Raw genomic sequence first — 20,122 nt, forward strand, 5'->3', positions numbered from 1 at the left:
TTTGCACGCACGAAAATTTTTATATTTTTGTGAAATATAAAAAAAAATAAAAAAATTAAAAAAAAGATTTTCGAATAAATTGCAATTCTTATCTGTAACGATTCTTAATCGATAAAATAAAAAAATAAAAAAATAAATCTAAATAATATTTTTAGTTTTTCTCTGCGAAGGCCCTATCGAAATTGCTTTGTTTAATATTAGTCTATCACTTCGATCGCTTTTTTGAGACATTTAACAAGCATGATGAATCACAAATCTGGTGAAAATTTGTATATGTTTGGGAATTTTCAAAATTGAAAAAATAAACCCTTCCAAAAATAAATAAATAAATAAAAGTCGATTTAAAAAAAAAAAATCGCGATTCTTATGTGTAACCATTCTTAATTGATTCAAAAAAATAAAAAAAACGATTAAAAAAACAAACTATATTTTAATTTTTCCTCTGCGAAGGTCCTATTGAAATTTGTTTAATATTATTCTATCAATTCGATCGCATTTTTAAGGCATTTAACAAGCATGAAAAATCACACATTTTTGCACGCGCGAAAATTTTTATATTTTTGTGAAATATAAAAAAAAAAAAAAAAAAAAAAAAAAAGATTTTCGAATAAATTGCAATTCTTATCTGTAACGATTCTTAATCGATAAAATAAAAAAATAAAAAAATAAATCTAAATAATATTTTTAGTTTTTCTCTGCGAAGGCCCTATCGAAATTGCTTTGTTTAATATTAGTCTATCACTTCGATCGCTTTTTTGAGACATTTAACAAGCATGATGAATCACAAATCTGGTGAAAATTTGTATATGTTTGGGAATTTTCAAAATTGAAAAAATAAACCCTTCCAAAAATAAATAAATAAATAAAAGTCGATTAAAAAAAAAAAAATTGCGATTCTTATGTGTAACCATTCTTAATTGATTCAAAAAAATAAAAAAAAACGATTAAAAAAACAAACTATATTTTAATTTTTCCTCTGCGAAGGTCCTATTGAAATTTGTTTAATATTATTCTATCAATTCGATCGCATTTTTAAGGCATTTAACAAGCATGAAAAATCACACATTTTTGCACGCGCGAAAATAGTTTTTCTCTGCGAAGGCCCTATCGAAATTGCTTTGTTTAATATTAGTCTATCACTTCGATCGCTTTTTTGAGACATTTAACAAGCATGATGAATCACAAATCTGGTGAAAATTTGTATATGTTTGGGAATTTTCAAAATTGAAAAAACAAACCCTTCCAAAAATAAATAAATAAATAAAAGTCGATTTAAAAAAAAAAAATCGCGATTCTTATGTGTAACCATTCTTAATTGATTCAAAAAAATAAAAAAAACGATTAAAAAAAACAAACTATATTTTAATTTTTCCTCTGCGAAGGTCCTATTGAAATTTGTTTAATATTATTCTATCAATTCGATCGCATTTTTAAGGCATTTAACAAGCATGAAAAATCACACATTTTTGCACGCGCGAAAATTTTTATATTTTTGTGAAATATAAAAAAAAATTAAAAAATTAAAAAAAAGATTTTCGAATAAATTGCAATTCTTATCTGTAACGATTCTTAATCGATAAAATAAAAAAATAAATCTAAATAATATTTTTAGTTTTTCTCTGCGAAGGCCCTATCGAAATTGCTTTGTTTAATATTAGTCTATCACTTCGATCGCTTTTTTGAGACATTTAACAAGCATGATGAATCACAAATCTGGTGAAAATTTGTATATGTTTGGGAATTTTCAAAATTGAAAAAATAAACCCTTCCAAAAATAAATAAATAAATAAAAGTCGATTTAAAAAAAAAAATCGCGATTCTTATGTGTAACCATTCTTAATTGATTCAAAAAAATAAAAAAAAACGATTAAAAAAACAAACTATATTTTAATTTTTCCTCTGCGAAGGTCCTATTGAAATTTGTTTAATATTATTCTATCAATTCGATCGCATTTTTAAGGCATTTAACAAGCATGAAAAATCACACATTTTTGCACGCGCAAAAATAGTTTTTCTCTGCGAAGGCCCTATCGAAATTGCTTTGTTTAATATTAGTCTATCACTTCGATCGCTTTTTTGAGACATTTAACAAGCATGATGAATCACAAATCTGGTGAAAATTTGTATATGTTTGGGAATTTTCAAAATTTAAAAAATAAACCCTTCCAAAAATAAATAAATAAATAAAAGTCGATTTAAAAAAAAAAAAATCGCGATTCTTATGTGTAACCATTCTTAATTGATTCAAAAAAATAAAAAAAAAAGATTAAAAAAACAAACTATATTTTAATTTTTCCTCTGCGAAGGTCCTATTGAAATTTGTTTAATATTATTCTATCAATTCGATCGCATTTTTAAGGCATTTAACAAGCATGAAAAATCACACATTTTTGCACGCGCGAAAATTTTTATATTTTTGTGAAATATAAAAAAAAATTAAAAAATTAAAAAAAAGATTTTCGAATAAATTGCAATTCTTATCTGTAACGATTCTTAATCGATAAAATAAAAAAATAAAAAAATAAATCTAAATAATATTTTTAGTTTTTCTCTGCGAAGGCCCTATCGAAATTGTTTTGTTTAATATTAGTCTATCACTTCGATCGCTTTTTTGAGACATTTAACAAGCATGATGAATCACAAATCTGGTGAAAATTTGTATATGTTTGGGAATTTTCAAAATTGAAAAAATAAACCCTTCCAAAAATAAATAAATAAATAAAAGTCGATTTAAAAAAAAAAAATCGCGATTCTTATGTGTAACCATTCTTAATTGATTCAAAAAAATAAAAAAAAACGATTAAAAAAACAAACTATATTTGAATTTTTCCTCTGCGAAGGTCCTATTGAAATTTGTTTAATATTATTCTATCAATTCGATCGCATTTTTAAGGCATTTAACAAGCATGAAAAATCACACATTTTTGCACGCGCGAACATTTTTATATTTTTGTGAAATATAAAAAAAAATTAAAAAAAAAAAAAAAAGATTTTCGAATAAATTGCAATTCTTATCTGTAACGATTCTTAATCAATAAAATAAAAAAATAAAAAAATAAATCTAAATAATATTTTTAGTTTTTCTCTGCGAAGGCCCTATCGAAATTGCTTTGTTTAATATTAGTCTATCACTTCGATCGCTTTTTTGAGACATTTAACAAGCATGATGAATCACAAATCTGGTGAAAATTTGTATATGTTTGGGAATTTTCAAAATTGAAAAAATAAACCCTTCCAAAAATAAATAAATAAATAAAAGTCGATTTAAAAAAAAAAAATCGCGATTCTTATGTGTAACCATTCTTAATTGATTCAAAAAAATAAAAAAAACGATTAAAAAAACAAACTATATTTTAATTTTTCCTCTGCGAAGGTCCTATTGAAATTTGTTTAATATTATTCTATCAATTCGATCGCATTTTTAAGGCATTTAACAAGCATGAAAAATCACACATTTTTGCACGCGCGAAAATTTTTATATTTTTGTGAAATATAAAAAAAAATAAAAAAAATTAAAAAAAAGATTTTCGAATAAATTGCAATTCTTATCTGTAATGATTCTTAATCGATAAAATAAAAAAATAAAAAAATAAATCTAAACAATATTTTCAGTTTTTCTCTGCGAAGGCCCTATCGAAATTGCTTTGTTTAATATTAGTCTATCACTTCGATCGCTTTTTTGAGACATTTAACAAGCATGATGAATCACAAATCTGGTGAAAATTTGTATATGTTTGGGAATTTTCAAAATTGAAAAAATAAACCTTTCCAAAAATAAATAAATAAATAAAAGTCGATTTAAAAAAAAAAAAATCGCGATTCTTATGTGTAACCATTCTTAATTGATTCAAAAAAATAAAAAAAACGATTAAAAAAACAAACTATATTTTAATTTTTCCTCTGCGAAGGTCCTATTGAAATTTGTTTAATATTATTCTATCAATTCGATCGCATTTTTAAGGCATTTAACAAGCATGAAAAATCACACATTTTTGCACGCGCGAAAATTTTTATATTTTTGTGAAATATAAAAAAAAATAAAAAAATTAAAAAAAAGATTTTCGAATAAATTGCAATTCTTATCTGTAACGATTCTTAATCGATAAAATAAAAAAATAAAAAAATAAATCTAAATAATATTTTTAGTTTTTCTCTGCGAAGGCCCTATCGAAATTGCTTTGTTTAATATTAGTCTATCACTTCGATCGCTTTTTTGAGACATTTAACAAGCATGATGAATCACAAATCTGGTGAAAATTTGTATATGTTTGGGAATTTTCAAAATTGAAAAAATAAACCCTTCCAAAAATAAATAAATAAATAAAAGTCGATTTAAAAAAAAAAAAATCGTGATTCTTATGTGTAACCATTCTTAATTGATTCAAAAAAATAAAAAAAACGATTAAAAAAACAAACTATATTTGAATTTTTCCTCTGCGAAGGTCCTATTGAAATTTGTTTAATATTATTCTATCAATTCGATCGCATGTTTAAGGCATTTAACAAGCATGAAAAATCACACATTTTTGCACGCGCGAAAATTTTTATATTTTTGTGAAATATAAAAAAAAATAAAAAAATTAAAAAAAAGATTTTCGAATAAATTGCAATTCTTATCTGTAACGATTCTTAATCGATAAAATAAAAAAATAAATCTAAATAATATTTTTAGTTTTTCTCTGCGAAGGCCCTATCGAAATTGCTTTGTTTAATATTAGTCTATCACTTCGATCGCTTTTTTGAGACATTTAACAAGCATGATGAATCACAAATCTGGTGAAAATTTGTATATGTTTGGGAATTTTCAAAATTGAAAAAATAAACCCTTCCAAAAATAAATAAATAAATAAAAGTCGATTTAAAAAAAAAAAATTGCGATTCTTATGTGTAACCATTCTTAATTGATTCAAAAAAATAAAAAAAACGATTAAAAAAACAAACTATATTTTAATTTTTCCTCTGCGAAGGTCCTATTGAAATTTGTTTAATATTATTCTATCAATTCGATCGCATTTTTAAGGCATTTAACAAGCATGAAAAATCACACATTTTTGCACGCGCGAAAATTTTTTATATTTTTGTGAAATATAAAAAAAAATTAAAAAATTAAAAAAAAGATTTTCGAATAAATTGCAATTCTTATCTGTAACGATTCTTAATCGATAAAATAAAAAAATAAAAAAATAAATCTAAATAATATTTTTAGTTTTTCTCTGCGAAGGCCCTATCGAAATTGCTTTGTTTAATATTAGTCTATCACTTCGATCGCTTTTTTGAGACATTTAACAAGCATGATGAATCACAAATCTGGTGAAAATTTGTATATGTTTGGGAATTTTCAAAATTGAAAAAATAAACCCTTCCAAAAATAAATAAATAAATAAAAGTCGATTAAAAAAAAAAAAATCGCGATTCTTATGTGTAACCATTCTTAATTGATTCAAAAAAATAAAAAAAACGATTAAAAAAACAAACTATATTTTAATTTTTCCTCTGCGAAGGTCCTATTGAAATTTGTTTAATATTATTCTATCAATTCGATCGCATTTTTAAGGCATTTAACAAGCATGAAAAATCACACATTTTTGCACGCGCGAAAATTTTTATATTTTTGTGAAATATAAAAAAAAATAAAAAAAATAAAAAAAAAGATTTTCGAATAATTGCAATTCTTATCTGTAACGATTCTTAATCGATAAAATAAAAAAATAAATCTAAATAATATTTTTAGTTTTTCTCTGCGAAGGCCCTATCGAAATTGCTTTGTTTAATATTAGTCTATCACTTCGATCGCTTTTTTGAGACATTTAACAAGCATGATGAATCACAAATCTGGTGAAAATTTGTATATGTTTGGGAATTTTCAAAATTGAAAAAATAAACCCTTCCAAAAATAAATAAATAAATAAAAGTCGATTTAAAAAAAAAAAATCGCGATTCTTATGTGTAACCATTCTTAATTGATTCAAAAAAATAAAAAAAACGATTAAAAAAACAAACTATATTTTAATTTTTCCTCTGCGAAGGTCCTATTGAAATTTGTTTAATATTATTCTATCAATTCGATCGCATTTTTAAGGCATTTAACAAGCATGAAAAATCACACATTTTTGCACGCGCGAAAATTTTTATATTTTTGTGAAATATAAAAAAAAATAAAAAAAATTAAAAAAAAGATTTTCGAATAAATTGCAATTCTTATCTGTAATGATTCTTAATCGATAAAATAAAAAAATAAAAAAATAAATCTAAACAATATTTTCAGTTTTTCTCTGCGAAGGCCCTATCGAAATTGCTTTGTTTAATATTAGTCTATCACTTCGATCGCTTTTTTGAGACATTTAACAAGCATGATGAATCACAAATCTGGTGAAAATTTGTATATGTTTGGGAATTTTCAAAATTGAAAAAATAAACCTTTCCAAAAATAAATAAATAAATAAAAGTCGATTTAAAAAAAAAAAAATCGCGATTCTTATGTGTAACCATTCTTAATTGATTCAAAAAAATAAAAAAAACGATTAAAAAAACAAACTATATTTTAATTTTTCCTCTGCGAAGGTCCTATTGAAATTTGTTTAATATTATTCTATCAATTCGATCGCATTTTTAAGGCATTTAACAAGCATGAAAAATCACACATTTTTGCACGCGCGAAAATTTTTATATTTTTGTGAGCCTAAACAAGAATTTTCCAAATTGACTCTCTAGCGCCCTCTTGAAAATTACAAAAAAATGAACCCCCGCCACCACATTCATGTATCGACACGGAAATCGCCGGAGACGTCTATGATGACAGGCCGCACGTAAAAGTCCCAAGAACCCATATGTGAAAACAAACAGGAAGTCGGCCATCTTGGTTTCAGTCGGCCACTTTCAGGCCAAAAACAGGGGTCATACTTTAATAAACTCCTCCTAGGGACTTTGACCAAATGGGCGATGATAAATTGCGAAAGATTGTTATGTACGTTATAGGATGTGGGCGTGGCATAAACAGGAAGTCGGCCATCTTGGTTTGAGTCGGCCACTTTAAGGCCAAAAACAGGGGTCATACTTTAACGAACTCCTCCTAGGGAATTTGACCAAATAGGCGATGAAAAATTGCAAAATATTTTTATGTACGTCAAAGAATGTGGGCGTGTCATAAACAGGAAGTCAGCCGTCTTGGTTTTTGTCGGCCACTTTAAGACCAAAAACAGGGGTCATACTTTAACAAACTCCTCCTGGGGACTTTGACGCAGTTAAAATGACAGATACTAGACAGATGGGCAATGATAAATTGCGAAATATTTTTGAGTACATCATAGGATGACTCCGCCAAGGCTGCCCTTTGTCACCGATTCTGTTCATAACTTTTATGGACAGAATTTCTAGGCGCAGTCAGGGCGTTGAGGGGATCCGGTTTGATGGCTGCAGGATTAGGTCTCTGCTTTTTGCAGATGATTTGGTCCTGATGGCTTCATCTGGCCAGGATCTTCAGCTCTCACTGGATCGGTTCGCAGCTGAGTGTGAAGCGACTGGGATGAGAATCAGCACCTCCAAGTCCGAGTCCATGGTTCTCGCCCGGAAAAGGGTGGAGTGCCATCTCCGGGTTGGGGAGGAGATCTTGCCCCAAGTGGAGGAGTTCAAGTACCTCGGAGTCTTGTTCACGAGTGAGGGAAGAGTGGATCGTGAGATCGACAGGCGGATCGGTGCGGCGTCTTCAGTAATGCGGACGCTGTATCGATCCGTTGTGGTGAAGAAGGAGCTGAGCCGGAAGGCAAAGCTCTCAATTTACCGGTCGATCTACGTTCCCATCCTCACCTATGGTCATGAGCTTTGGGTTATGACCGAAAGGACAAGATCACGGGTACAAGCGGCCGAAATGAGTTTCCTCCGCCGGGTGGCGGGGCTCTCCCTTAGAGATAGGGTGAGAAGCTCTGTCATCCGGGGGGAGCTCAAAGTAAAGCCGCTGCTCCTCCACATCGAGAGGAGCCAGATGAGGTGGTTCGGGCATCTGGTCAGGATGCCACCCGAGCGCCTCCCTAAGGAGGTGTTTAGGGCATGTCCGACCGGTAGGAGGCCACGAGGAAGACCCAGGACACGTTGGGAAGACTATGTCTCCCGGCTGGCCTGGGAACGCCTCGGGATCCCCCGGGAGGAGCTGGACGAAGTGGCTGGGGAGAGGGAAGTCTGGGCTTCCCTGCTTAGGCTGCTGCCCCCGCGACCCGACCTCGGATAAGCGGAAGAAGATGGATGGATGGATGGATGGATCATAGGATGTGGGCGTGGCTTTGTGCCAAACTTTTAATTGGATGGATCGCCACAAAACGTTCATTATTTGTAACTCAGCTCCTCAAGTTCAGCTCTTCATAAGCATTATTTCAAATGATGTCGATACCGTGACGTGATGGATGGGTCAGTAACTATTAGGACTTAATCGTGGTGGGCGGGAAAAAAAACTTCTCCTTGCCTTCAACCATCAAACAGTCATTACTTGACTTTAAATGATCAGTTCTCCTTATTGGGCTTTAAGGTCTGGAACTGAACACGACTAGACATTGGTATTATCGCCCCCTTGTGGTGGAAAATTGTAACGGTAATAACTTATTTCCGCATGCTCCGTCCGATCTTCCTGAATTTTTGATGGTGGGTCGAGGCATTGGGAAGGACGTAACCGGGCCCGTTCAAGGCTAAATGTTGAATTTGCTAGAATTGTTGTAAATCAGATGATGTGTTGCATTCGCGGTATTGAATGTTACATACTTTTTTTTTTTTTAACAAAACAAAGTGTCTAGTGCACAATAACTAAACAAAAACAAAAACTACTATTGGCTATTGACCTCCTGTAACTTTACTCCCTGTATTTGTCTAAAATAACTAAAACGAGCAATAAAAAAAAATGTGTAAATAGTAAGAAAAAGAAAATATGGATCTAATAATTCTAGTATTGTTTATATACTGATACTATACTAAGTATCAGGACATCAGTACTTTACGTTGAAACTTTAGCAGCTAGCTTCTTGTGTCGTCCTGCTCGGTGTGCATGTAGCATGCTTAGCCATTCCTTTTCCTCTAGTCCTCCAGTGGTAATGTTACTTGGAATAAACTTAGTATTTTTTTTACGTTTTACGACTTTTACAGTATATTTAGTATCTCACAATGTTAAAAACATTTTTTAGGAAAGTAATAAACAAGATTTGTTATGCTCTATCTATGAGAGAATTTTAGATTTATAATTAATATGTTGAAGAGGTTCATTTAGCCTACTAATGTGTATTTATAAATGGTTGATTTATATAGGCTAGTTCTTTTAGCTCATGGGACTCCTGAGGCAGCGGACAGGTACCGACAGGCCAAGCGGTGTGCGGCTTCAGCGGTCGCGGAGGCAAAAACTCGGACATGGGAGGAGTTCGGGGAAGCCATGGAAAACGACTTCCGGACAGCTTCGAAGCGATTCTGGACCACCATCCGCCGCCTCAGGAAGGGGAAGCAGTGCACTACCAACACCGTGTATGGTGCGGATGGTGTTCTGCTGACCTCGACTGCGGAAGTTGTGGATCGGTGGAGGGAATACTTCGAAGACCTCCTCAATCCCACCAACACGTCTTCCTATGAGGAAGCAGTGCCTGGGGAATCTGTGGTGGGCTCTTCTATTTCTGGGGCTGAGGTTGCTGAGAGAGTTAAAAAGCTCCTCGGTGGCAAGGCCCCGGGGGTGGATGAGATCCGCCCGGAGTTCCTTAAGGCTCTGGATGCTGTAGGGCTGTCTTGGTTGACAAGACTCTGCAGCATCGCGTGGACATCGGGGGAAGTACCTCTGGATTGGCAGACCGGGGTGGTGGTTCCTCTCTTTAAAAAGGGGAACCGGAGGGTGTGTTCTAACTATCGTGGGATCACACTCCTCAGCCTTCCCGGTAAGGTCTATTCAGGTGTACTGGAGAGGAGGCTACGCCGGATAGTCGAACCTCGGATTCAGGAGGAACAGTGTGGTTTTCGTCCTGGTCGTGGAACTGTGGACCAGCTCTATACTCTCGGCAGGGTCCTTGAGGGTGCATGGGAGTTTGCCCAACCAGTCTACATGTGCTTTGTGGACTTGGAGAAGGCATTCGACCGTGTCCCTCGGGAAGTCCTGTGGGGAGTGCTCAGAGAGTATGGGGTTTCGGACTGTCTGATTGTGGCGGTCCGCTCCCTGTATGATCAGTGTCAGAGCTTGGTTCGCATTGCCGGCAGTAAGTCGGACACGTTTCCGGTGAGGGTTGGACTCCGCCAAGGCTGCCCTTTGTCACCGATTCTGTTCATAACTTTTATGGACAGAATTTCTAGGCGCAGTCAAGGCGTTGAGGGGATCCGGTTTGGTGGCTGCAGGATTAGGTCTCTGCTTTTTGCAGATGATTTGGTCCTGATGGCTTCATCTGGCCAGGATCTTCAGCTCTCACTGGATCGGTTCGCAGCTGAGTGTGAAGCGACTGGGATGAGAATCAGCACCTCCAAGTCCGAGTCCATGGTTCTCGCCCGGAAAAGGGTGGAGTGCCATCTCCGGGTTGGGGAGGAGATCTTGCCCCAAGTGGAGGAGTTCAAGTACCTCGGAGTCTTGTTCACGAGTGAGGGAAGAGTGGATCGTGAGATCGACAGGCGGATCGGTGCGGCGTCTTCAGTAATGCGGACGCTGTATTGATCCGTTGTGGTGAAGAAGGAGCTGAGCCGGAAGGCAAAGCTCTCAATTTACCGGTCGATCTACGTTCCCATCCTCACCTATGGTCATGAGCTTTGGGTTATGACCGAAAGGACAAGATCACGGGTACAAGCGGCCGAAATGAGTTTCCTCCGCCGGGTGGCGGGGCTCTCCCTTAGAGATAGGGTGAGAAGCTCTGTCATCCGGGGGGAGCTCAAAGTAAAGCCGCTGCTCCTCCACATCGAGAGGAGCCAGATGAGGTGGTTCGGGCATCTGGTCAGGATGCCACCCGAGCGCCTCCCTAAGGAGGTGTTTAGGGCATGTCCGACCGGTAGGAGGCCACGAGGGAGACCCAGGACACGTTGGGAAGACTATGTCTCCCGGCTGGCCTGGGAACGCCTCGGGATCCCCCGGGAGGAGCTGGACGAAGTGGCTGGGGAGAGGGAAGTCTGGGCTTCCCTGCTTAGGCTGCTGCCCCCGCGACCCGACCTCGGATAAGCGGAAGAAGATGGATGGATGGATGGATTTATATAGGCTAGTAAGGTAAATTTTTGTACCTGACAAGTCACGTGACACCTCTGAGGAAGGCTGCAGAAGCAAGATAGCCGAAACTTGTCAGGTACAAAACTTTACCTTATTAGCCTATATAAATCAACCATTTATAATTAAATTAAATTCATTAATGTATTGCATTACCAGCGATAAACGAGGGAGCAATGCAAACATTGATCATCAGTCCCAACAAATTTGTCTTTCAGCCGTTGTTTTTAAACTGGAAACAGATACAAATCGACGTCGTGTTGGTTGTTCGTTTATATGTAAACAGAATTTAGCAGATGGAAAACGCAAACTTTCAAACAAGACTCAGAAAAAAAAATAATTTAGTGACGTAATGATACTTTTGTTTGAAAAAAAAAACAGTATCACCTACTCAGTGGCCTAGTGGTTAGAGTGTCTGCCCTGAGATCGGTAGGTTGTGAGTTTAAACCCCGGCCGAGTCATACCAAAGACTATAAAAAAAAAGTCTGCGGGCTATAGAGCGTTTTCTATTCGGGCTCCAGTACTATGGAATGCCCTCCCGGTAACAATTAGAGATGCTACCTCAGTAGAAGCATTTAAGTCCCATCTTAAAACTCATTTGTATACTCTAGCCTTTAAATAGCCCCCCTGTTAGACCAGTTGATCTGCCGTTTCTTTTCTTTTCTCCTCTGCTCCCCTTTTCCTTGAGGGGCGGGGGGCACAGGTCCGGTGGCCATGGATGAAGTGCTGGCTGTCCAGAGTCGGGACCCGGGGTGGACCGCTCGCCTGTGCATCGGCTGGGAACATCTCTACGCTGCTGACCCGTCTCCGCTCGGGATGGTGTCCTGCTGGCCCCACTATGGACTGGACTCTTACTATTATGTTGGATCCACTATGGACTGGACTCTCACAATATTATGTCAGACCCACTCGACATCCATTGCTTTCGGTCTCCCCTAGAGGGGGGGGGTTACCCACATATGCGGTCCTCTCCAAGGTTTCTCATAGTCATTCACATCGACGTCCCACTGGGGTGAGTTTTTCCTTGCCCGTATGTGGGCTTTGTACCGACGATGTCGTTGTGGCTTGTGCAGCCCTTTGAGACACTTGTGATTTAGGGCTATATAAATAAAGATTGATTGATTGATTGATAAAAATGGGAGCCATTGGCACTTAGCATCAAGGGTTGGAATTGGGGGTTAAATCACCAAAAATGATTCCCGGGCGCGGCACCGCTGCTGCCCACTACTCCCCTCACCTCTCAGGGGGTGAACAATGCAGAGGACAAATTTCACCACACCTAGTGTGTGTGTGAGAATCATTGGTACTTTAACTTAACTGTAGATGGACATTTTCAAATAATGATTGCGTAAAAGATACCCTGAAATAGCCTACAGTAGGGAAGAGATCCATATGGCCCCAACTCGCGTGAGAGGAAGAGGGGGTGGGGTTCAATCATTTTGCAATGAAAATGATGGAAAGTGTCACTCTCCGTAGCAACTGTTGCAGTGGTTAAAGTTGGATTTGCCCCAAAAAAACCATTCTACTGCCATCTGGCGGCTGAAGTGGATAGTGCGACCCCCAATTTGTCACTTTTCATGCGTCAGGTAAACTGCGACGAATGGGGCCATAGGACTCCTCTTTTTTACTGTAGCTTGTAATTTCATCGGTCAGTTCGTTTTCAGCCCGAGGAATTCTGCCTAGCAACACAGCCAGGGAAGAGAATGCACACAGTTGTGTTTGTTTTCTGCTCGCTGCATACAATTAAGAGTAGGAGCCGAGGACGCCGCGGAAAGACGGTTAAATGGCGACTTCTCAAAAGGTGTTTTCGGCTCGGGCGACAACACGTGTGTTCTGAAGGCAGGTCCGTCTCAGCTTGCGAGCGCTGTGCGAGACGTCGACCAAAACATATGACCATTTCTGCGAGCATGCACTGGTGTGGGCGGAGAACAGACGGAAATAAAGGTGGAGAATAATTCATGATACATTTGGAGTTTTGCTAATTTTTCGGGCAAAATCGGGCGTGCTGCAATTTCTTTGTGGTTGTGACTCTCCGCGGTTTCCTTTGCTCTGAATGTGAATCTCTTGTGTTTGCTTGCGTAACCGACAAAGCGTTACATCATCCGCGGTGCCGTTAATTATCTCCTTGTTCTCGTCAGTTTCCTCAGAGGGGAAGATGCTTGACTTTTGGCTGAATTTAAAGTCTCCCCGCGTTTGTTGCCTAGCGAGGAGGTTATCCCAGTGCGCCGCGTCTCCTCAAGCGACCGCTCGTCCGTTAAAGTCGACCAGAACTTCGGGGCAGGCGGGGGGAACGCCAGCCTGTGAAGATGCTCGTTTCATTTACAGGCAAATCTTATCTCAGTGTCACCGTATAAATGTTACACAGACCTTCAGGGCATATGATTATGATCTTTTCATGCTAGTGCTCATTACTTCTTTCCTTGCTTACTAATGTGTATGAATGAATACATTTTAATTACCGTATTTTCCGGACTATAGAGCGCACCGGGATATAAGCCACACCCACAAAATTTAAGAAGAAAAACATATTTTTTCATGTATTAGTCGCATAGGACTACAAGCCGCAGATATATACGTTAATATTTTATAAATGTTTATTCACATACCTAATTGCTTCCGAACAGGGCAGTAAAACGGTTGATCAAACAAAACAGAGACCCACTTGATGCGGAAGCTAGCTCTCCAATCAACTAAACAGACTTAACTCTACAGTGACGTTTTAGTGAATTAACATAACTGAAACAATACAAAAATAATGCCAATGTAAGTTAATTAATACTAACAAAGACACTCGTAAACATGTTCGCTAACAACGCTGGCGCCATTAAATTACAAAAGCACCTACAAACACGCATGAAAACCCTCCTACAGCCATCACACATGGGACGGTTTAGTAAGTATGAACAGTTTTAGTTATATGGTAAAACTTACAAACGTTCCTTGGAGTGATAAATGAAAAATCCACTTCAGTAGAAACGCTAGGAACGGCTATAGTAAGTATTACTGTGATTTTGCCTCATCCTTCACTTTAAGCGTGAATGACACATGTGAGAAGAATGCATTTACCAACCTGATAAGACATGAGAATTTCGAAAGAAAGAGATGACACAGTATTATCTGCTCACAGATGCTACGAGGTGGTTGTTTGAGCCCCCTGCAGCTAGTCCTAGATAGTCCCACTCCTTAATGCTTCAGTCACATGCAAGATTCTCACAGGGATGAGGCAAAAATACAGGACCAAACAGTAATTGCGCTTCCGGTTGAAAGCTCGAGTCCAAACAAAAGGGCAATGCAGTCCAGCAGCACCTGCAGTAAGCAAAATCGTCCAAAAGGTGGCGCCATAGCACAAACAATAACACACCTATTCAGTGTATGTTCTTGTTTTTAAATTTTTTACATTATGTGCTTTGTGGACTTGGAGAAGGCATTCGACCGTGTCCCTCGGGAAGTCCTGTGGGGAGTGCTCAGAGAGTATGGGGTTTCGGACTGTCTGATTGTGGCGGTCCGCTCCCTGTATGATCAGTGTCAGAGCTTGGTTCGCATTGCCGGCAGTAAGTCGGACACGTTTCCGGTGAGGGTTGGACTCCGCCAAGGCTGCCCTTTGTCACCGATTCTGTTCATAACTTTTATGGACAGAATTTCTAGGCGCAGTCAAGGCGTTGAGGGGATCCGGTTTGGTGGCTGCAGGATTAGGTCTCTGCTTTTTGCAGATGATTTGGTCCTGATGGCTTCATCTGGCCAGGATCTTCAGCTCTCACTGGATCGGTTCGCAGCTGAGTGTGAAGCGACTGGGATGAGAATCAGCACCTCCAAGTCCGAGTCCATGGTTCTCGCCCGGAAAAGGGTGGAGTGCCATCTCCGGGTTGGGGAGGAGATCTTGCCCCAAGTGGAGGAGTTCAAGTACCTCGGAGTCTTGTTCACGAGTGAGGGAAGAGTGGATCGTGAGATCGACAGGCGGATCGGTGCGGCGTCTTCAGTAATGCGGACGCTGTATCGATCCGTTGTGGTGAAGAAGGAGCTGAGCCGGAAGGCAAAGCTCTCAATTTACCGGTCGATCTACGTTCCCATCCTCACCTATGGTCATGAGCTTTGGGTTATGACCGAAAGGACAAGATCACGGGTACAAGCGGCCGAAATGAGTTTCCTCCGCCGGGTGGCGGGGCTCTCCCTTAGAGATAGGGTGAGAAGCTCTGTCATCCGGGGGGAGCTCAAAGTAAAGCCGCTGCTCCTCCGCATCGAGAGGAGCCAGATGAGGTGGTTCGGGCATCTGGTCAGGATGCCACCCGAGCGCCTCCCTAAGGAGGTGTTTAGGGCATGTCCGACCGGTAGGAGGCCACGAGGAAGACCCAGGACACGTTGGGAAGACTATGTCTCCCGGCTGGCCTGGGAACGCCTCGGGATCCCCCGGGAGGAGCTGGACGAAGTGGCTGGGGAGAGGGAAGTCTGGGCTTCCCTGCTTAGGCTGCTGCCCCCGCGACCCGACCTCGGATAAGCGGAAGAAGATGGATGGATGGATGGACATTATGACCGTCAGCGAAAAAAAAATCCATAAATTAGCTGCACCGTTTTAAACCCCGCAGGGTTCAAAGCGCAGGAAAAAAGTAGCGGCTTATAGTCCGGAATTTACGGTATAATGTATAATACTTCTGACTCTCCCTGCCCTTCTTCTCCTGTTGTGCAGCACAGCAAAATTGAAAAAGACATGTGGACATTTATTTTAAACAAATGATGGTCCACCACAAATTCTGCCTAGCAACAAGTGGTCACATGACCAGGAAAAATAAGTATGTTGCACTGCTCGCTCGCTTTAAAGTTTTACAATGAATTGTGTGTAGTTTAGTAAATTTTTTTTAGTATAAAAAAAAGCACACCAGGCGGTAGTATTCCAGTTAGCAAACAATTGAACAACTGGTGTATTCTTATTTTTTGGCTCATAAACTGCAGTCTTGAGGTTGTTTGTGCCTAATCCTACGACAAAATCCCCGAGCAAAAAGAACGAACAAATCGATAGCATGCAGCAGTAATGGTCGTGCACGTGAAGAAGATCGAGAGCGGTCAAGTGGTGGCGGTTGGCAGCATGAGGGCGCTTTGAGGAGCTGAGTGAGCAATAGATGACACCAGTCAATTATCACCTGGCCCAGGTGTCGGCGCCGTGGGTGCGGGGCCGGGCGTCCCGCGAGACGGCGAGCACGCCTTGACATGACAAGCGGTTTGTCACATCATTGACAACAGGACAGATTTTTATGTCAAATCTGCTTCTTGTCAACACGACGGCTTGATTTGAAACTTGTGACATTATCCTGATGTCTGCGGCCTTCTAATATGCACGAGGATTCAAAATGAACATAGTTGTCCATTTGCAGGTAGTTTTAGATAGTAGTAGATACAGTCGCTGTAGATAGTTTTAGATAATAGTACAAAACCCAAAACCAGTGAAGTTGGCACGTTGTGTAAATGGTAAATAAAAACAGAATATAATGATTTGTAAATCCTTTTCAACTTATATTCAATTGAATAGACTGCAAAGACAAGATATTTAATGTTCGAACTGAGAAACTTATTTTTTATTTTTCAAATAATCATTAACTTAGAATTTAATGGCAGCAACACATTGCAAAAAAGTTGGCACAAGGGCATTTTTACCACTGTGTTACATGGCCTTTCCTTTTAACAACACTCAGGAAACGTTTGGGAACGGAGGAGACACATTTTTTAAGCTTCTCAGGTGGAATTCTTTCCCATTCTTGCTTGATGTACAGCTTAAGTTGTTCAACAGTCCGGGGGTCTCCGTTGTGGTATTTTAGGCTTCATAATGCGCCACACATTTTCAATGGGAGACAGGTCTGGACTACAGGCAGGCCAGTCTAGTACCCGCACTCTTTTACAATGAAGCCACGTTGATGTAACACGTGGCTTGGCATTGTCTTGCTGAAATAAGCAGGGGCGTCCATGGTAACGTTGCTTGGATGGCAACATATGTTGCTCCAAAACCTGTATGTACCTTCCAGCATTAATGGCGCCTTCGCAGATGTGTAAGTTACCCATGTCTTGGGGACTAATAAACCCCCATACCATCACAGATGCTGGCTTGTCAACTTTGCGCCTATAACAACCCGGATGGTTCTTTTCCTCTTTGGTCCGGAGGACACGACGTCTACAGTTTCCAAAAACAATTTGAAATGTGGACTCGTCAGACCACAGAACACTTTTCCACTTTGTATCAGTCCATCTTAGATGAGCTCAGGCCCAGCGAAGCCGACGGCGTTTCTGGGTGTTGTTGATAAACGGTTTTCGCCTTGCATAGGAGAGTTTTAACTTGCACTTACAGATGTAGCGACCAACTGTAGTTACTGACAGTGGGTTTCTGAAGTGTTCCTGAGCCCATGTGGTGATATCCTTTACACACTGATGTCGCTTGTTGATGCAGTACAGCCTGAGGGATCGAAGGTCACGGGCTTAGCTGCTTACGTGCAGTGATTTCTCCAGATTCTCTGAACCCTTTGATGATATTACGGACCGTAGATGGTGAAATCCCTAAATTCCTTGCAATAGCTGGTTGAGAAAGGTTTTTCTTAAACTGTTCAACAATTTGCTCACGCATTTGTTGACAAAGGGGTGACCCTCGCCCCATCCTTGTTTGTGAATGACTGAGCATTTCATGGAATCTACTTTTATACCCAATCATGACACCCACCTGTTCCCAATTGGCCTGTTCACCTGTGGGATGTTCCAAATAAGTGTTTGATGAGCATTCCTCAACTTTATCAGTATTTATTGCCACCTTTCCCAACTTCTTTGTCATGTGTTGCTGGCATCAAATTCTAAAGTTAATGATTATTTGCAAAAAAAAAACATGTTTATCAGTTTGAACATCAAATATGTTGTCTTTGTAGCATATTCAACTGAATATGGGTTGAAAATGATTTGCAAATCATTGTATTCCGTTTATATTTACATCTAACACAATTTCCCAACTCATATGGAAACGGGGTTTGTATAATAGTAGATACAGTCGTAGATTGTCGAAGACAGTTTTAGATAATAGTAGATACAGTCATAAATAGTTGAAGATAGTAGTAGATACAGTTGCTGTAGATAGTTGTACAATCTGAAAATACCTGTAACTATCTACAGCAACTGTATCTACTACTATCTTCTATTATTTATGACTATTTACTATTATCTAAAACTATCTTCAACTTTCTACGACTGTATCTACTATTATCTGAAAATACCCGCTACTATCTACAGCGACTATATCTACTACTTTCTAAAACTAGTTTCAACTATCTACGACCGTATTTACTACAATCTGAAAATACCTGCAGTCGTAGAAAGTTGAAAATAGTTTTAGATAATAGTAGATACAGTCGTAGATAGTTGAAAATAGTTTTAGACAGTAGTAGATACAGTTGTTGCAGATATTTTCAGATAGTAGTAGATACAGTTGTAGATAGTAGAAAATAGTTTTACATAGTAGTATATACAGTCACGGTAGCTAGTTGCAGGTATTTTCAGATAATAGATATGGTCGTAGATAGTTGTTGATAGTTTTAGATAATAGCAGATACAGCCATAAATAATTGAAGATAGTAGTAGATACAGTTGCTGTAGATAGTTGCAGGTATTTTCAGATTGTACGACTATCGACAGCAACTAGATAATAGTAGATAGTCGTAGAAAGTTGAAAATAGTTTTAGACAGTATTAAATACAGTCGCTGTAGATAATTGCAGGTATTTTCAGATTATAGTATATACAGTCGTAGATAGTTGAATCTAGTTTTAGATAGTAGATACAGTTGTTGCATATATTTTTAGTTAGCAGTAGACACTGTCGTAGATAGAAGTGGATACAGTCGCTGTAGCTAGTTGCAGGTGTTTTCAGATAACAGTAGATACGGTCGGAGATAGTTGAAGATAGTTTTAGATAATAGTAGATAGTTGAAAATAATTTTAGACAGTAGTAGATACAGTCGTAGAAAATTGCAGGTATGTTCCGATAATAGTAGATACAGTTGTAGATAGTTTTAGATAGTAGTAGATACAGTCGCTGTATATAGTTGCAGGTATTTCCAGATAATAGTAGATACAGTCATAGATAGTTGAAAATAGATTTAGATAGCAGTATATACAGTCGCTGTAGCTAGTTACAGGTGTTTTCAGATAATAGTATATACAGTTGTAGATAGTTGAAAATAGTTTTAGATAGTAGTAGATACAGTTGCTACATATAGTTGCAGATATTTTCAGATAGTAATAGATACTGTCTTAGATAGTGGCAGGTATTTTCAGATAGTAGTAGATACAGTCGTATATAGTGGCAGATATTTCTAGATAATAGTAGATACAGTCGTAGAAAATAGTTTTATATAGAAGTAGATACTGTTGTTGTATATAGTTGCAGGTATTTACAGATAGTAGTAGATACAGTTGTAGATAGTTGAATATATTTTTAGATAATAGTAGATAGTTGAAAAGTTTGATAGTAGTAGACACAGTCGCTGTAGATAATTGCAGGTATTTTCAGATAATAGTATATACAGTTGTAGATTGTTGAAGATAGTTTTAGATAATAGTAAATACAATCGTAGATAGTTAAAAATTGTTTTAGATAGTAGTAGATACAGTCGCTGTAGATAGTTGGAAATAGTTTTAGATAATAGTAGATCCAGTCATAGATAGTTGAAAATCGTTCTAGATAGAAGTAGATACAGTTGTTGCAGATAGTTGCAGGCATTTTCAGATTGTAGTAGATGCAGTTGTAGATAGTTGAAGATAGTTTTACATAACAGTCGATACAGTCATTGTAGATAGTTGCACTTAATTTCAGATAGGAGTAGAGTCGTCGATTGTTGTATTTAATAGATAATAGGTAGTAAATAGTAGATTGTGTCGATGTAGATATCTGGAGGTAGTTTAAGTTAGTAGTA

The 20,122-nt window shown here is 37.8% G+C and overlaps 1 protein-coding gene across 5 annotated transcripts in view; it reads right to left on the bottom strand.

Moving 5' to 3' along the window:
* slc4a11 (solute carrier family 4 member 11) overlaps nt 1-20,122 on the bottom strand; it is a 409,353-nt gene that overhangs the window by 187,832 nt on the left and 201,399 nt on the right. The window lies entirely within an intron of this gene.

Source organism: Nerophis lumbriciformis, linkage group LG29 (assembly GCF_033978685.3).
Source record: "Nerophis lumbriciformis linkage group LG29, RoL_Nlum_v2.1, whole genome shotgun sequence".
In the NCBI taxonomy this organism is placed as follows: Eukaryota; Metazoa; Chordata; class Actinopteri; order Syngnathiformes; family Syngnathidae; genus Nerophis; species Nerophis lumbriciformis.